The sequence below is a fragment of the Asparagus officinalis genome, chromosome 4 (assembly GCF_001876935.1).
Source record: "Asparagus officinalis chromosome 4, Aspof.V1, whole genome shotgun sequence".
In the NCBI taxonomy this organism is placed as follows: domain Eukaryota; kingdom Viridiplantae; phylum Streptophyta; class Magnoliopsida; order Asparagales; family Asparagaceae; genus Asparagus; species Asparagus officinalis.
The window spans coordinates 130,339,143-130,358,301 of record NC_033797.1 but is presented as its reverse complement, the minus strand read 5'-3'; the positions used below and the strand labels follow the sequence as shown (position 1 = coordinate 130,358,301).

Genomic DNA, 19,159 nt, shown 5'->3' with positions numbered 1-19,159 from the left:
AAAAGAAACAAATAAAAAGATAAAAACAATTCACTTGTTTTTACCATTGTCTCCGACATATAATCAAGAGGTTTAGGGATTATTTTTTTTTTTTAACCATCTAAGAAGCAGACAAGAACACCAGCAGCCATCTCAGTCATAAAAATGAATATGTAGGCAAGAAAAGTGGAAGAAATCAAGAAAGAATAAAGAAGATAGATGAAAGAGAAAAAAAGAAGGTAAAAACAAACAAGTAGGGAAATGATTAGAAAGTAGAGAGAAAAACAAAAGAAAGTACATGTAGCTAAAAGACAGGTGGGAAGGATGAAATTATTTCATGTATGGCGCAATGTGGACGAGATAACGGGCAAGAGCGTTAGCATTGAAGGGCGATGACTACAAAGCAGAATATGCAAAAAAGAAAAGAAAAAGGAAATAAAATAGGGAACACAGGAGTCCCATAGCCAGTCGTCATATTCCCCCCAGATTTACGATAAAAATCTTGTCAAACACAAAACAAACAGGGTGTAACTGCAACTTAAGTGAATGTACCTCCAGTCTGTAAGTTTACAACCACCAGAACTAATTTACGTAGTACAACATACGAGTTATATTTGATTAACAAAACAGATGTTTGAATGGAAAGTAACAAAAAGTCCAATCGCTTCAGTATAGGATGAATTGTAAAAAAAAAAGCATTTCCCTCACCTCCTTTGGAGCATAAATTAGTAATTTTACAACAAGATTGATACACTAAATATCTAGTCATTTTTCTTTGACGATCTTGTAAGGATGAGTGTAGTATGTAGGCAAGCTGCACAAAATTTATTCTACAACACTTCTTTTTACAAAGAACACCTTATTTTCTAAGCCAACACATAAACTAAAAAGTTCTTAATTTACTATATATATATATATATATTTATATTGTTATCCTAATCTATTCTAATTTTCCTATTTTCTTTGAATTTATAATTAAATGATTTATCATATCCATAATGAGACTTAACATGTTATTGGATAAAGGTGATATGTTTGATATAATTCAAATCTTTTACTTATTTCAATTTGTAGAGATATCTAAAAAATATATGCTAGTCAGCACCTAAAAGTTTTTCGACCTTGTAAAAAATACCCTCAAGATAAAACTCTAAAATTTTATAAAACTCTAAACTTTTTACAAATTACAAGATAAAACCCTCAAGACTGTAAAATTTATAAAAATTTTGATAATTTCTAACCTAACAGTACATTAAAAATATAGGAATTACAAATATCCCCTGCATAATTTATAATTTATAGAAAATGCCCTTAAAGTTTCAAAATTTACAAAAAACACTCAAAATTCAAATTTTACAAAAAACACTTTGAGAATTTCAAATTCATTAGTAAATTGAAACTATAGGAATTATAAATAGTCTATAAACAATTTACAATATATAGAAAAGACCTATAAGTTTAAAAAATTATAAAAAACCCCTATTATTCATAATTTATAAAAAAACACAATGAGAATTTCTAACCTATAGACACTAAAATGAATATACAAAATTACTAGCAACCTTAGAAAATAAAAAAAATTACAAAAAAATATCATACTTACTTTAAAAGTATAGGTTTAGGAAAAATTTTTTATGGTCAATATTATACATAATTTTTTTAAAAAGAACATAACTAATTAAAAATCTATTAGATTTAAAATTTACAAAAAAAATCTTAAAGTTTAGTACATTGCAAATTACTCCTCCAAAGTTTGAAAATTTTCAATGATTTTTTGTAGTTTCTTGGATTTTGATGTAATTTTTAATAGTTTTGTGTATTTGTTAATAATAAAAGTTTAGGGTGTTTGTTTTTACAATTTTAAAAACTTTTGAGGGTATTTCTTTTGTAGTTTTCTAAATTTTTATAGTGTTTTTAGTGTAATGCATAGATACATCAATTAATGATGATATTAAAGAGTAAATCGTCCTTAAGATGTATTAGGCTATAGTTAAGTGTGCACATCACTATTCCTAGGCACTATAGTTTATACATGCAAAAACTTTTAAACAATCATTATGTTGGTTAAAAGGTTTTTGACTTTAATATACTATTTTTTATAAATTATATTTAATGTGAACCTACCATATAATTTTAACGGTGGTCATTATAATTTTAATATGTTTAATCGATTGACTATATAAGTATACAGACCATAGATTACTTTACTTTCTCGCATGAACGAATATTAGGCACTTAATAATTTAAATTATTATTTTTAAATTTTATTTATTTATTTAGCTACAGGATAATATAATTTTAATTCCTAGAACTTGTAAAAAATACCCTCTTAGTTTTTAAATCGCAAAAACACCCCTACAAATTTAAAATTTTATTAAAACATCTTAAAAATTATAAATTTTACTTATTTTAATTCAGTGAAAAATCTGAAAAATATATGCTAACTAAAATAAAAGTTTTTAACATTGTAGAAAGTATATTGTAAGTTTTAAAAAATGCAAAAACACTCCTAAAATTTAAAATTTATAAAAAACACATTAAAAATTTCAAACATATAAATACAATAAAAACCTAAAAATAACACAAATAACTCTAAAAATTTATGAAATTTGCAATAAAACTCTAAACTTGTTACAAATTACAAGATAAAACCCTCAAAATTATAAAATTTATAAAAATTCTGATAATTTCTAATATAACAATATATTAGAAATATAGGAGTTACAAATATCCACTGCATAATTTATAATATATAGAAAACACCCCTAAAGTTTCAAAAATTACAAACAAACAATCAAAATTCAAATTTTACAAAAAGCACTCTGAGAATTTAAAACACATTAGCAAATTAAAAATATAGGAATTATAAATAGTCTATAAATAATTTGCAATCTATAGAAAAAGCCTATAAATTTAAAAAATTATAAAAAACCCCTAATATTCATAATTTATAAAAAAACACCATAAGAATTTCTAACATATAGACACTAAAATGAATATACAAAATCAATAGCAACCCCTAGAAAATAAAAAATTTATAAAAAATTATCATACTCCCTTTCAAAATATAAGTTTAGGAAAAAAATTTTATGATCAATATTACCCATAACTTTTTTTAAAAGAACATAACTAATTAAAAATCTATTAGATTTAAAATTTACAAAAAAAAACTTAAAGTTTAGTACATTGCAAATTACCCCTCTAAAGTTTACAATTTTTCAATGTTTTTTTGTAGTTCCTTGATTTTAATGTAATTTTTAATAGTCTTGTGTATTTGTTAATTATAAAATTTTAGGGTGTTTGTTTTTACAATTTTAAAAACTTTTGAGGGTATTTCTTTTGTAGTTTTCTAAATTTTCATTATTTTTTAGTGTAATGCATAGATATATCAATTAATGATGATATTGAAGAGTAAGTCGTTTTTAAGATGTATTAGGTTATAGTTAAGTGTGCACATCATTATTCCTAGACAGTATAGTTTATACATGCAAAAATTTTCAAACAATCTATATAGTGGTTAAAAGGTTTTTGACTTTAATGTACTATTTTTTATAAATTATATTTAATGTAAACCCAACATATAATTTTAACTGTGGTCATTATAATTTTAATATGTTTAATCAATTGGCTATATAAATATGAGTGAAACCACAACTAAAAGTTAATGTGAATATGAGTCAAACCACAACTAAAAATTTAATGAACATATTACAAGTAAATTCATATGCCAAATTCCTTTGTGAATTGAATGATCACCCATCTTTTAAAGACTTCAAGTTACTAAGGGGCTGTTTGGTTCGTTTCCTTGATATAGAGAAATGCAATTTCATGTAAAAAAACACAAGTTTTGAGTTTTTCAAACTTTTCCAAGAAATAGATTGTTTTGCTTTGGTTCGCACATAAAAAATGGTGGAAAACCAATGTATTTATTTTTCTTGTATTTAATTTGCATAGAAAAAAAGGAAAACTTTTATAAAAAAAGCAGAGAAGGAAAAAAATCTGACGTGACAGAGTTTTCATCAATTTCACTTGGTTGGGGAAGGAAATCGGAGAGGGAAAAAAATCTTAGTTGGCGACGATTTCAGCAGAGTTTTCCCTCTTCCATTCGAGCGAACCAAAGCGGCACAAAGAAATGGACGGAAACAAAAAAGCTGACGTGGAGGGCTAAAAACCTGACGTGGAGGGGTTTTCTGAGTTTTCCACCCCTTATAATAGCGAACCAAACAGCCCCTAATAAACAAAGATATTATATTAAATCAATGTGTTTATAACCCACAAATAGTAGATCACGTAGCGAAGACAATATTTCATTTGAAAGAGAGATTATTATGTTGATAATTAATCCCGCAAAAAACTTTATTCTCTTTTATTTTTAATCTATTTTTATCAATTTAAATAACCATGATATCTGACCACGTGCATTGCACGTGTAATCTAACTAGTGTGTGTGTGTGTGTGTGTGTGTATATATATATATATATATATATATATATATATATATATATGGAGAAGTGTTCCTAAGGTGACACCTTAGATAATCATCTAAGGACGTGGCCTAAAATCACACCATTAAGCTACATTATAGATGATCCGCTCCGTTAAAATTGATCTACATATTCTAAAACCCAACACACCAAGTTTGGGGTGAACTCGTCGTCGTTTGACCCTTTATCCACTCGTATCAATTTTAACGGTTTCGAATGAATAGAACTTTTCATATAGCTCGACGGAGGGTCAAACGACGATGGATTCACCCCCAAACTTGGTGTGTTGGGGTTTTAGATTATGTAGATCAAGTTCAACGGAACGGATTATCCACAATGTAGCTCAATCATGTGATTTTAGACCGCGTCCTTAGATGATTATCTAAGGCGTCACCTTAAGGATATTTTTTCCATATATATATTGTTTGGGTTAGAAATTGTTGTTCTCATTATCATCGAATCTATTACAACTTTAGTCGTTATAATAAACTCAAATAAATAAAAAAGTATAAGATCTTCTTACACAATGAAAATATAAGATTATAATTCCTTCAAACAACACACAACAGCTGTTTATCGCCTGTTGTTTGCGTAGGATCTTTGCCTGTGCCGAGGACGTTGATATCTGTAGACCATCGCGGATCAGATCCGGTTAACAGATTAAAAATCAAAGCCCCTACATCACGAAAAAAGTATTCGCTGAAGTGGCAATCCCGACCAAGCGAGATTACGACTCTTCTCGGGATTTAAGACCAAACTTAAATCCAAAGGAATATGGAGGAAAGAGGTTTCAGATCTCTCCAAATTTTTTTTGTTTATGGAGAAATTTCGCCAAGATCTGCTAACCCTCTGAAATTCGTGGCTTCACTCTTAATTTTGACAGCACCTCGCCCTCTTGATCTCCGCCTATGAAATGAGCCCCTAGGTCTGTATTTATAGGTTTCGATTGGGGGATTTTCTGATAAGAATGATGGATTTGGCCTTATCCTCAGTTGACAACCGTCTAACCATGTGTAGAGATGATATCAAGGCAGTTGAGAACCTCTGGAACAGAAGAAATCTCGTGAAAACCCGTCGAAACCGTCAAAACGTGTTTTCGAACAAAATCTGCCGAACCGGGTTCAAACGAACCGAACCGGGTGCGAACCGACGCGAACCACCACTTGGTGGCCACCAAATGGTGGTTCGGCCTGGTCCGAGTCACCAATTGGTGGCTCGGCCTTGGCCGAGCCAGTTCGTACCATCTCGGGTATTTTGGCTCTAACTCTCTCGTCCGATCGAATGAGGTAATTCAAGATGCGTTAGAAAGCTGACGAAGAGACCTAAAACTTTTATCTTTTGAGTTTCTCCAGAATCAAATCACATCATGGTTGAAATGTTAGTTCTTTGTGCGAGCCACCAAATGGTGACTCGGCACTGTGCGAGCCAGTTCGTACGTCTTCGGGTATTTTGGCTCTAACTCTCTCGTCCGATCTCGGAATGAGGTGATTCAAGATGCGTTGGAAAGCTGGAGAAAAGACCTACAACTTCTACTAGCCGAGCCACTCATGGTCTAAATGTCACCTCTTTGTGTGAGCCACCAAATGGTGGTTCGCAGCCTTGCGAGTCAGTTCGTACCATCTCGGATATTTTGGCTCTAACTCTCTCTTTCAATCTCGGAATGAGGTGATTCAAGATGCATTGGAAGCTAGAAAAGATACCTACAACTTCTAATGGCCGAACCACTCATAGTCTAAATGTCACCTCTTTGTGCGAGTCACCAAATGGTGGCTCGCAGCCTTGCGAACCAGTTCGTACCATCTCGGGTATTTTAGCTCTAACTCTCTCGTCCGATCTCGGAATGAGGTGATTCAAGATGCGTTAAAAAGCTGATGAAGAGACCTACAACTTCTAATGGCCGAGCCACTCATGGTGTGGGCGAGACACACATGGTGTTTCTCCCCTTTTGGGCGAAACACAACTCCTGGCTGAGTCGTTTTGCCGTTTCGCGTGTCACGTTGACTCGTACGCTTCACTGATTCACTTCATACATTTCGTTAACTCGAAGGTGGACGATGAGTATGCGGACCACTTGAAAGTGGCTGGTGAGCGTGTTGACCACTTGGAGCTGATCAGTGAGCACGTGGGCCAATTGGCGATGGCCGATGAGCACGTGGGCCACTTGGAGGTGGCCGGTGAGCGCACGGCCACTTGGAGGTGGCCGGTGAGCGCACAGCGCCAGCTTGGTTCGGCTGATTCGCTTTATGCGCTTGTCATATGTCAGATGATGCCTCTTTGACCTCGGCATATCCCGCTTCGACTTGGATAATTGCGTTCTCGTCTTCTTTTATCTCAAGTTGTGTGCGGATACCTATAGGTATTTTTAATGTAATATATATATATATATATATATATATATATAATATATATATATATATATATATACATACATATACATACATACATATACTATATACACTGTATATATATATATAATATATATATATATATATATATATATAGTATGACTATCATAGTAATATATTATATATATAGTTATACATATATATATATACACTATAGTATATAACACAGGGTTTTTTAAATATCGGATATCGGGAAAATATCGGATGCCAAATTCATTCGCGATGCGGATATCGGGGGAAATATCGAGGATATGTGGTAAATATCGGAATGTCATTTAAATGAATGTTTGCATACATAGTATAATGCATTAAAATGTAATCTCAACATATGTAATGAAATTTAAACATACAAAATATGAATAATATATGTTTAGGATCACTAATAAACCTTCTAAAACAAACAAAAGTGCCAAAGCAACGTTGCAACATCATCTGTTTTTTGTAGGGCAAAATATCATTTGATATAATGGGAAAATCTTGATATCTCGCCTAAAAATTCCAAACACGGCATATTATTTTGCAACAAGCTATATAAAAATCATATATATTGGTCCACATATCGCGTAATATATGCGTCATATCGGGGATTTATCACTCAAAATAGCCAAAAAGCGGTGAAGGATATTTAAAGACCATATCGGTTGCAGCAAGCCCTGTAAAAGGATATATCGGGGGAATATGATCGCGGGTCATGTCGGGGATATTAAAACAATGTATCATACATACATACATAGCAATATACATATACATATATGGTATGTATGTATATATATATATACATACATAATATATATATATATATTATATATATATATATATATATATATAATATATATATATTATATATATATATTTAATTATGTATGTATGTATTCCCCTTGAAGAAACTGACTGCGGCAACAGATTACCTGGTATTGACCAGGTGATGAGCCAAACAATACATTATATCAAAAAATCACGGTAAGAGAGCAAAAAAAAGGTCGGATTATCACAAATCAGTTTTGTTGCATTTAGGGAGAATAAGTAAGGACTCAACAATGACTGGATATGATGATTGTCAAAGTTGTGTGCTCAGAATGAACGTGTCTTATTATCTGAATACTTCTTCAATTTAGTGACAATCACCAAAATAATAGAATGCCTAGTTTGTATATGCTTATATATCTTGATAGGTTTAAAAAGAATAATCACTTTAAATAAAAAGGGAAAGACCAAATTCACCTCGCAAAATCAGTGCACATACAAGTGTGAGAAAGTAGAACTTAAGAAGCTCACAGGGTCATGAAAAAGTGTTGTGGTTGTGTACACTCCTATGGATGTACGCTTGTGTATGTGTGTGAGGGGGGCGAGAGGATTCCGGAACACAATGGAGAAACACTCAGATGGAACTAATACAACAAAAGCAATTGCATTTCATCAATAGCCCTCCAGAAAATCCTACCAAAATAAAATTTTGGTCAAATGGAGAATAGAACAAGGAAAGAAATGTCAAAATGTGAATATTTTTTCACCTTCAGGAAGCTTCTTGGAGCAAAACATAGAAAGAAGTTTGCTTATGGTATCACAGTTTTACAGACATCAATGCTACAATAATCCAATGTACATTGCCAATAAAATGCTAGAAAAAATGAATGCACATATTACTCATGAATATTGAGTCTATAAATATGACATAACTTTAAAAACTACAGTAGGGTTTTACCCAATTTAAAATCTTAATTACCACTAATCGAACACTACATATAACACACTTGGAGATTCATGCAAATTCTCAGAGATGCGCTGATAATACACTTGGAGATTCATGCACCTCTACATACTTCCATATATTGTGCAATCTCTTGCATATGAACTATACCATGCATCTCATAATCATTAAGTGTTAATTTCCTAATTCATCTATAAACAAAGGCACTAACTGCAAAGTTGCTTCACTTGAAACCAGTACAGCTTTTGCTTATAACAATAGTTATCCACTATGAAGCTGCAGCTCAATGTGCATAGTAGAAAACTAAGAGAGTACCCCCAAGAACATCAAAGTCCGAAAATTGTAATTTCAAGAACTGTGGGTTTGTCCCATTAACTCAATCTAGACTATACAAGTTTCAAAAAGATCATTATACATAGCTAATTGTTCCTGTAAATAACAAAACAAAGATCGCAGTCCTAAATCCCAGTCAAAGATGGAAGAACCTAATATTCTAAACCAAATAGATTAAATCGCAAAAAAAAAAGCATTTTGAATCCAGTTTGATAGTTTTTGACAATAATCGGTGAAACCCATAAATTATTATAGAGCTAGACATGAAAATAAAAACCCATGATTAAATTTGAAGGAAAAATAATATTTTTAAAAATGGGTTTCAATTTTTTTCCCCAAAAACCTAAAGAAAAGCGTTCTAATTATAGTAAAGTAACTCCAGACACACAGATTATACCAGAAATTGAAAAATCAAGGAACCCAAATCACCTTCAGGTCTCCTTTTCTTCTTCGATGCTAAATTTTTTTCTTCTCTCTTTTTTTCCCCTTCTTTTTAAACTACTTCTGTTTGATTTTTCGGGCTCCGACCAAACCGAGAGATGGAGACGGAGACGGAAGAGATTCGAATTTGAGAATTCAGATGGGATTTTTTTTTTTAAATAATAATTTTGTTCAACTTATTAATTGAATGTAGTTGATTTTACTATTATATAATACAAGATTGAGGAACAACTGGCTTCCTACCCAGGAAATTGGGAAAAATTGCAGACTACACCCACATTTGTAGGAATATTTTGTAGATAACGCCTCCCACTTTGAAAGATTTGTCATTCAACCTCCCTTTTATTGTGATGTTTTCGGGACGTAGACGTAGTACATTTTGTCTTCGCTTAGATTTTATTGAAATATGCTCGGCGTGTTCAGCGAAACAAACTAGCAAGTGAAATAACAATTGAAAAGTGACACTATCAATAAAAATAAAAAAAACATTGCAAAGTGACTTTATTTTATATACTTTTTATCGTTTAGCAATTGAAAAATGATTAGAGAGTAAAATGGAGAGTGAGAGGGTGTCACATCAGTTTTTTAGCTCCCTATCTCAAAATTTTCAGAATATATTTTAGAAAATGATTTGATACAAGTGAAAGCGAAATTTTTTTTATTATCTCTCATTACTATATTAGTTTTAAATAATATTCACTTTCTAGTATGTTTTCTTTGATAACCAAACAGGGTGTTTAAAAAACTGATACAATAATTTCACATCAACCGTATATGTTTTCTCTTTCTAACATCTAAGCAAGAGTTATATTTTCTTCCTATGCTAAAGAAATGGCCTTCTCAAAATTGTTACTATTGACAAACCAACAAATTATAATACTTCTTTTTAAAAGAGTTCTAAAGACTTTTTTTTAAAAGATTTAAAGCTTAACAATCCTTTTTAAGGATCTTATCGTGATGTCTTTCTTAGCTTTAATGCTTGTTCCTTCCTCATATAGTAAGCAAACGTTTTTTAGTGAAAATAACTATCAGACAATAGGATTTTTTAGCATCTGACGATTGTTTTAAAATTTATTGACAACGAGATATCTCGACAGCCCTGCTTGGATTAATGGATTACATACAAAGGATTTTGTACATAATTGTTAAGATTATAGTAGGTACATTTATGATTCAAGATGCAAGGTACAGCTTTTGTGTATGGAAATACATATGTTTAGGAGAAAGAACATACATGTTATTTAACATTTTTAAGTCTCAAGAATTGGTTCTTTCTAATAGAAAAAGTTACACAAAAGATGAGTATAATATGAGTTTAGCGTGTTGGGGATTCGAAACAATCAATCGAACCCTTACCCTTCCGGACCTTGTGTTGAAAGTAGGAACGAATGAACAATATCACAAATAAAGATCTAACCTTGCAAAAATAGTAAAGGATACGAACACACAGATTTAACGAGGTTCGGCAACGTGCCTACGTCCTCGGGAGCCACACCACACAATTTCTTTATTAATTGAAGAAGAAATACAAGCTCTCAAACTAGGGTTTAATCTCTCTGAGATTCTCTCTCTTTCTGCAATCAAAAAGCTCTCTTTTTCGTGTTGTACAAACCCTAAAAACGTTTAAGATATATATAGAGTCCTGGTAGAAACAGAATCCAAAACAGTTTAGGAAACTGTTTGACAACGTCGCGGTCGACCGTGACGGTCGACCGTGCAGGTCTCGCGGTCGACCGCACACTAATCGCGGTCGACCGTATCAAAAACCCGAGACCAAAAATCCTACAGGGTTGGCGCGGTCGACCGCCTTCGGATCCAGCTCCTCATGAGCTCCTGTGCACATTCGTGGTCGACCGCCAGATTCTCGCGGTCGACCGTGGATCTATCAGGTCGTTTTCTTCATCGTTTTGATTCTAGCTTTCATCTCGATTTTGGGTCTACACATTAGACTAACAATCTCCCACTTGGAGACCAAAGTGCATGCAGTGAGTTCACCCAAACTCTCCCCTTCTTTGCATGTATCTTCTCCCCCGGAAAAAATTCTTTCTTCAATCAACAGTATCCCGACGATCGTGCCGATCCTCTAGTGTGGCTCCACCTTCGTCTTCTACTCATGAAGGCCAACTGAAATTACGCACAACTCCAGTTTCTCAATGGTGACTGCCTTCGTCAACATGTCCGCCGGATTTTGACTCCCCAAAATCTTTATCAAATGCAACTTTCCGTCTTCAACTAGCGAGCGTATAAAATGATATTTGACGTCGATGTGCTTCGTTCTGACATGATATACTGGATTATTGGCAAGATGTATAGCGTTCTGGCTATCATAATAAAGAACTCATCTCCCTTGCTTCAGATGCAACTCTTTCAAGCACACGTTCAACCAGATCATCTCATTGCTTGCTTCAGTCACCGCGACATACTTAGCCTCGGTTGTAGACAAAGTCACAATCTTCTGCAGACGTGAGACCCAGCTCACTGCTGTCGACGCTAAGGTATAAACATACCCCCATGGTGCTTCGCCTCGTATCATGATCACCGGTGAAGTCCGCATCCACGTATCCCTACAGCACCAACTCCTTCCTCCTGAAACATAATGGCTTATTCGTTGTCCCTCTCAAGTACCGTATTATCCACTTCACGGCCTCCCAATGTTGTTTCCCTGGATTGCTTGCAAATCTGCTCACAACTCCTACTACATAGGCGATGTTTGGCCTCGTGCAAACCATCGTGTACATGAGACTCCCAATGGCCGAAGAATATGGCACCCTGCTCATATGCTCTCTATCTGTATCTGTCTTAGGCGATTGCTCCTCAGATAGCTTAAACTAACTTCCAATGGGTGTGCTAACAACTTTAGCATTATGCATGTTGAACCTCTAAAGTACCTTCTCAATGTATTCAGCTTGGCTCAATCTCAATGTCCCTTCAGCTTCATCCTTACTGATTCGCATCCCTAGAATCTGCTTCGCTGCACCAAAATCCTTCATTGCAAATTCCTTTGCTAGCTGTTTCTTCAAACTGTTTATATCTTCCAAACACAGTCCTGCTACTAACATGTCATTAACATACAATAACAAAATAATAAAGCTGGACTTGAACCTTTTGAAATAACAGCAATGATCCAAATTGTATGTTCTGTAGTTATTGTTCTGCATGAAGTTATCAAACTTCTTATACCACTGTCTCAAAGCCTGTTTCAAACCATATAAGCTCTTCTTGAGCTTGCACACCATCTCTTCCTTTCCTTTTTTTAGTGAAACCAATAGGCTACTTCATGTAGATTTCTTCATCCAAGTCACCATAAAGAAAGACAGTCTTCATATCTAACTACTCAAGAAAGAGGTCTTCTGCAGCCACCAAACTCAACACTACTCTGATGGTTGTGAGTTTTATAACAGGAGAAAATATCTCTGTGTAGTCCACTCCTTCCCGCTGTTAAAACGCCTTCACTACTAATCTGGCCTTGAATCTCTTACTTCCATCACTTTCTTGCTTGACCCAGTAGACTCATTTGTTATGTAAGGCCTTTTTCTGTGCAAGTAGCTGAGCTAACTCCCATGTCTCATTAGCAAGTAGAGAATCCGTCTCCTCTTGCATCGCATGCTCCCACTGCTGAGATTCACTCACTTGCATTGCTTCTTCATAACACTCCGGTTCACCGTTATCTGTCAATAATAAATAGTCAAAAGATGAAAGATATCTGGGATTTGGTTTGGGTACCCTGGATGACCTCCTAAGCTCTATGCCTTGGGTAGTTTCTTCTGTACCTGGAGCCTTCTCCATTCTCTGATCAGAACAAACATCATCACCCCTATCTGGAAGTTCCTCTATATCCATGTACTCAGATCCATCTGTATCTGAAATGCTGCTCCCACTGCTTTGGCTATCCTTGACATCTTTCCTGTTCTTGTACATCACCTCCTCATTGAATATCACATCCCTGCTTCTAATGATCTTCATGTTCTTCTCATCCCAAAGACGATACCGGAACTCATCAATATCATATCCAATGAATGTGCACTTCTATGACTTAGCTTCTAGCTTGTCCCTAACATGGTCACTTATATGAACATAAGCCACACAACCAAATACCCACAAGTGTGAGAGATTTATCTTCTTGCCACTCCAAACCATATGAACATAAGCCACACAACCAAATACCCACAAGTGTGAGAGATTTATCTTCTTGCCACTCCAAACCTCCTCTGGAATCCCAAAATCTATCTTCTTGCCACTCCAAACCTCCTCTGGAATCCCAAAATCTAATAGAACTGATGGTCCGTGATTAATAAGGTAAGCTGCCGTATGTACCGCATTCGCCCAAAATATCTTAGGCAGACCTGCATGTAATCGCATGCTCCTGGCACGCTCTGTTAAGGTCATGTTCATCCTCTCTGCAATGTTGTTCTGCTGCGACGTTCCTGGAGTAGTCCTCTCTAAGAGAATATCATTCGTAGCACAGAACCTCTTGAACTCCTTCAGCTTATATTCCCCACCATTGTCTGATCTCAGACACTTCACCTTCAGATCTGTCTCGTTCTCCACCATTACATTCCACTTCTTGAAGATTCCAAACACCTCTGACTTGTGCTTCATGAAGTAGATCCACACCTTCCTCGAGTGATCGTCAATGAAGGTGACATAATATCTCGAACCGTCAAAAGAAGACACACTGACTGGACCCCATACATATGTATGAATTAACTCTAGCTTCTGAGCCTTAGGTAACCTTCCACCCTTATGAAAACTAATCCTCTTTTGCTTCCCAAAGATGCGGTCTTCACAAATCCTAACTTCCACGGCGTCGATCCCGGTTAGCTTTCCTTGTGAATGCAAAATCTCCATCCCCTTTTCACTCATGTGCCCTAGCTTGTTGTGCCATAGATCTGTACTCTCTTTGCCAGCTACAATTGCGAGGGTGTCACTCGCATGTAAGGTGAGGTAGAGAGTTTCTGTACTCTCTTTGCCAGCTACAATTGCGAGGGTGTCACTCGCATGTAAGGTGAGGTAGAGAGTTCCTAGCTTGTTGCCTCGAGCAACTATCATCGTACCGTTGGAGATTCTCCACGAATCCCCTGTGAATATCAAAACATAACCTTCTGCTCCAAATTATCCCACCGAAACAAGATTCTTCTTTAGCTTCGGCACGTATCTTACGTTCTTCAAGATCCACTTAGAGCCCTTCATCTAAATCTGTACTTTACCCTTTCCAACAATATTACAGGGCTCGTTATTTCCCAAATATACTTTTTCAAAGTCCCCTGCTACATAATTCTAAAATAGCTTCCTGTTAGCAATGACGTGGAAAGAGGCTCCTGAATCGATGACCCAAGAATCTGAGACGTTATCCATAGCAAGGATCAAGGCATCCTGCACGATATGAGCATCTTGCTCACCCGCATCCTTCTTTGGACTTTTGCAGACTAAAGACATATGGTCCTCCTGGTCACAGTTCTAATACTTTCCTTTGATAGGTCTAACCTTCGAGTTTGACCTCTTCTTTACTGATTTTGACCGATTCCTGTTCTGGTTTCCTTTCTTCTGGCTTCTGCCTCTCTGCTCGAAGTTTAGAGCTGAACCTGAACCTTCTGATTCGGACGATTTCCTTCTAACCTCCTCAGATAGAATCATGCTAACAACATCACTCAGCTTCAACTTCTCCTTCCCCGCCGAATTGCTGATTACCGTCACACAACTTGCCCAACTATCCGACAACTACGATAGAATCAATAGGGCTTGCACTTCGTCATCAAACGTGATGTCCACGGAGATTAGCTGATCAACAATTATATTAAACTCGCTGAGGTGCATCGTGAAGGACCATCCTTCTGCCATCTTGAGGTTGAAAAGAGTTCTGACGAGATGCACCTATTTGCTACCGACGATTGCTTGTACATCTTTGCGAGCGCTTCCATAAGCCCCACCATCGTCTTCTCCTTCAAAATATTGTGGGCTACTGATTTGGCGAGTGACAACCGGATTTGCCCTAGAGTCTTCCTATCCAGTATCTCCCAATTACCATCTGACTCCTCCTTCTTCTATCCCTTTTCCTTGCCCACCAACGGGCGATACAAGTCCTTCTAGTACAGATAATTTTCCATCTGTGACTTCCAGTAGGTAAAATCTAAACCGTCAAACTTCTCGATCTTTTATTTGATTTCCTCTACCATGGCTTTCACACAAATTGCTGAACGAAGCTCTGATACCAGTTATTAGGGATTCAAAATAATCAATCGAACCCTTGCCTTTTTGGACCTTGTATTGAAAGTAGAAAAGTAGGAATAATACCACAAATAAAGATTTAACCTTGCAAAAATAGTAAAGGAGACGAACACACAGATTTAACAAGGTTCGACAACGTGCCTACGTCCTCAGGAGCCACACCACACAATTTCTTTATTAACTAAAGAAGAAATACAAGCTCTCAAACTAGGGTTTAATCTCTCTGAGATTCTCTCTCTTTCTACAGTCAAAAAGCTCTCTTTTTCGTATTGTACAAACCCTAAAAACGTTTAAGGTATATATAGAGTCCTGGTAGAAACAAAATCTAAAACAGTTTAGGAAACTATTTGACAGTGTTGCGGTCAACCGTGACGGTCGACCGTGCAGGTCTCGCGGTCGACCGCACACCAATCGTGGTCAATCGTATCAAAAACCCGAGACCAAAAATCCTACAGGGTTTGGTGCGGCCGACTACCATGGTCAGCCACCTTCGGATCCAGCTCCTCCTGAGCTCATGTGCACGTTCGCGGTCGACTGCCAGATTCTCGCGGTCGACCGTGGATCTATCAGGTCGTTTTCTTTGTCATTTTGATTCTAGCTTTCGTCTCGACTTTGGGTCTACACATTAGACTAACATAGCGTTAGTATAAATTGGTGGATATGGATTCTCTTCCTATCCGGAGAAAATTTGGTTACACTAACGCTATGTTCCGGTGGAATATGGCTTAAGGAGGCATCGACCAAAGAATTTGAGCATAATGCAAAAGGATGAGAAGTCAATTGTTTGCGGTAAAAAATGCAAGAAAATTGAGAAGTAAACTTGTATTAATCTCCCTAACTAACTTAGAAAAAGAATAAATACAATCTCTTATAGTTAGGGCTGAGCATGGTTCGTTCCAAACCGAAAAAACCGATCGAACCGACCCAAACTGATCCAAAAAAATCGATTTTATGAGTAGGACGGTTCAGGTCGGGTTGAAAACTTTTCAACCCGAACCGACCGAATATAGTATAATACTATCCATTCTGATCTCAAACCCTACCCGATGTAGGCGTCAAAAAATGCTAATAGATATCCCAAGCATAGAGAAGATCATTCAAAAATTCACAAGAAAGGATTTCATACTGTTTTGAAAAAATCAAAACAAGTATGAACTGTCTCGCCAGCGGGACAGTCTTTGCTGTCTCGCCAGCGGGACAGTCTTTGCTGTCTCGCCAGCGGGACAGTCTTTGCTGTCTCGCCAGCGAGACAGTGTTGAAATAGTCAAAACTACATTTGTAACTGCCCTACACGTGTCCATTAACTGCCAAGGGACGTGGGAAACATCATGGGCGAAAATCACGTGGATAACTGCCAAAATAACGGAGTTTGAAACGTGAGAGAATAGTTACAGCGAGAAACTGCCATTTTCCGAGACAGCATTTACTGTCTCGCTGAGCGAGACAGCAAATTTACTGTCTCGCGGGTCGAGACAGCAAACGCTGTCTCGCCCAGCGAGACAGTAAACACTGTCTCGCCGTACTGACTTCTTCGATTGTTAAGTTTTTGCAGTTACTGACCCTTGAGGCTATAAATACCCCCCTAGGGTCACTTCTGACGAGGATCGAGCATTTGGTAGAGCATTCCAGAGCAGAGAGAGCAGAGATTTGAGTTCTTTTCTTGCAACGCCTTGAAATTAAGCTTCGACTTGATTTTAAGAAGAACGACTATCTTACTTCGATAAGATATCGTTTCAATTTCTACTTCGATAACGAAGTTAGAATCATAAGCCCCCTCTTCACGATCTGTGAATCGGCGGTCCACGAACCAAAGCGTTCCCGGCACAGGCAAAGTCCCACGAAAACGAGAATTGATAGACGATTTTCGTGTTTGTTTCTCAAGAGTTGTAATTTTTGTTTTGTTGTGTAGAAAAAGTCTTATAAAAAGATTATTCTTTCGAATTTGTTGTAATCGAACAAAGTTATAATGAATTCCACAGCAGCGACTTTTGAACCAAACAAGCTGGCGACCACAGTGGGAGCCAGCGGCCTCGCTGCCGAGGCCGCGGTGTCGCAACCGATCAAGATCATCATCAATGAAGAGATCGAATACGAATTCGATCAGGCGAAGTTTGAGGAGTATTTATCATCCTCATCCGCGAAATCTTCCTCGTCTCGCAAATATAGGAAGATTTCGAAAAATTTCAAGTCTGCAATTCCAACGGAGGCCGCAGACAAAGATTCTGGCTCGATCGTTGTTAAGGAATCTCCTTGCAACGTCCCTGCTCAAAACGACTCTACACCAGTTACGGAGTCGTTGATCAATAGCTCACCGGTGCTGACGAAAAGAGCTCGTCAGAGACAGCGTCAGCGCCGTGCTCGACAATTGGCTAAGGCCATGCAACAAACCGACGGGGTCCATTACTATGCGGACCTAGAGTCGAGGAAACAGAAAGCGGTTCAATTGCCCCAACGGCAAAATAATTGTATTTCTGCAAAACTTACGACGGAGGAGTGGACTCTCGTCAAAAGGGCCCGTTCAACCCTCAAGGAACGGATACAAAGGCGTAAGGCGAAGGCTGCCCAAACTCGCGCTCTTCGTCAACAAGCGCAAGGAACCAAGAAAGAGACAGTGTCTGAAAAGTCACCGAAGAATCGTAAAGTCTGGATGCCAAAGACGCCGCAAGCATCTGTTCCGGGCCCATCTACTGCGTCGTCGGTGAAACCCTGGGTTAGCCCAGATTTGTCTAAGTTTAAAGTGACAATGGCAGATCGCCTCGGTCCTTCGGTTGACGATCGAGGCAAAGCCCCAGTTAAACAACCATCAGATGCTGCAAATAAACCCATAGTGGTTTCATATGCAGGGGGTCGTAAACACCCACCTGTGAGAACCTCACAAGTCCAGAACGAGAGAATACCAGTTCACTCTCGTTTAGGATCTATGAAAACTCCACTCCCGCAAGGGGGTGGATTCAAAAATACAACTTTGGATCGCTCAGAGGCGACGACCAGTCGTCCTGTGCATGTTAACAAAGTTCAAAAGCGAAAGATAGGTTGCTCGAATCACAATAATGATGAGCTGTACTATCAGAAGAATAACTCAAGAAAGAGGATTGTCCGAGAGAATGAGTCCCATTGCGCTTGCGAGAGACTCATCAAAGCAGTGCTGACAGAATGCGGATGCTCTAAGAATAATTCAACAAGAGTCTCCGTATTTCAAAGATTGTCCAATGAAGCGTCAAGACCCAAAATGAGACGTTTCAACAAGAAAAAATCTGTAATCCAACGAGATGAATTCCCTGAGGTCACTATCAACATGACCAACAAAGGAAAGAAACAGTTAGTTAACCCCGACCCTGATTTCTCTCCGGGAGGGAGAGTTGAGCAAGGTCTTTCTCAAAGGATGGCGCGATTACAAAGAAGAGCCAACCTACGACGAGATTACAAGAGAATGCACGAGGGGTTATCTTCGGACGAAGAATTATCAGACACTTGTTCTGCTATTGCATCGGACAATACTGCGTCCAGTGTTGGACGAATCAGGGAATCGTTCGCAATCACGCCGGATCAATTGGCTCACATGCTGCAGGAAGCGTTGGCTAAAC

The 19,159-nt window shown here is 37.0% G+C and overlaps 1 protein-coding gene across 2 annotated transcripts in view; it reads right to left on the bottom strand.

Moving 5' to 3' along the window:
* LOC109838730 overlaps positions 1-9,533 on the bottom strand; it is a 23,858-nt gene extending 14,325 nt beyond the window's left edge. Inside the window, exon 1 of one of the 2 annotated variants that reach the window (XM_020407153.1) lies at positions 9,307-9,533. The gene's annotated coding sequence lies outside the window, so the exon portion shown is untranslated. The remainder of the gene's footprint in view (positions 1-9,306) is intronic. The other variant, XM_020407152.1, reaches the window with a different exon arrangement.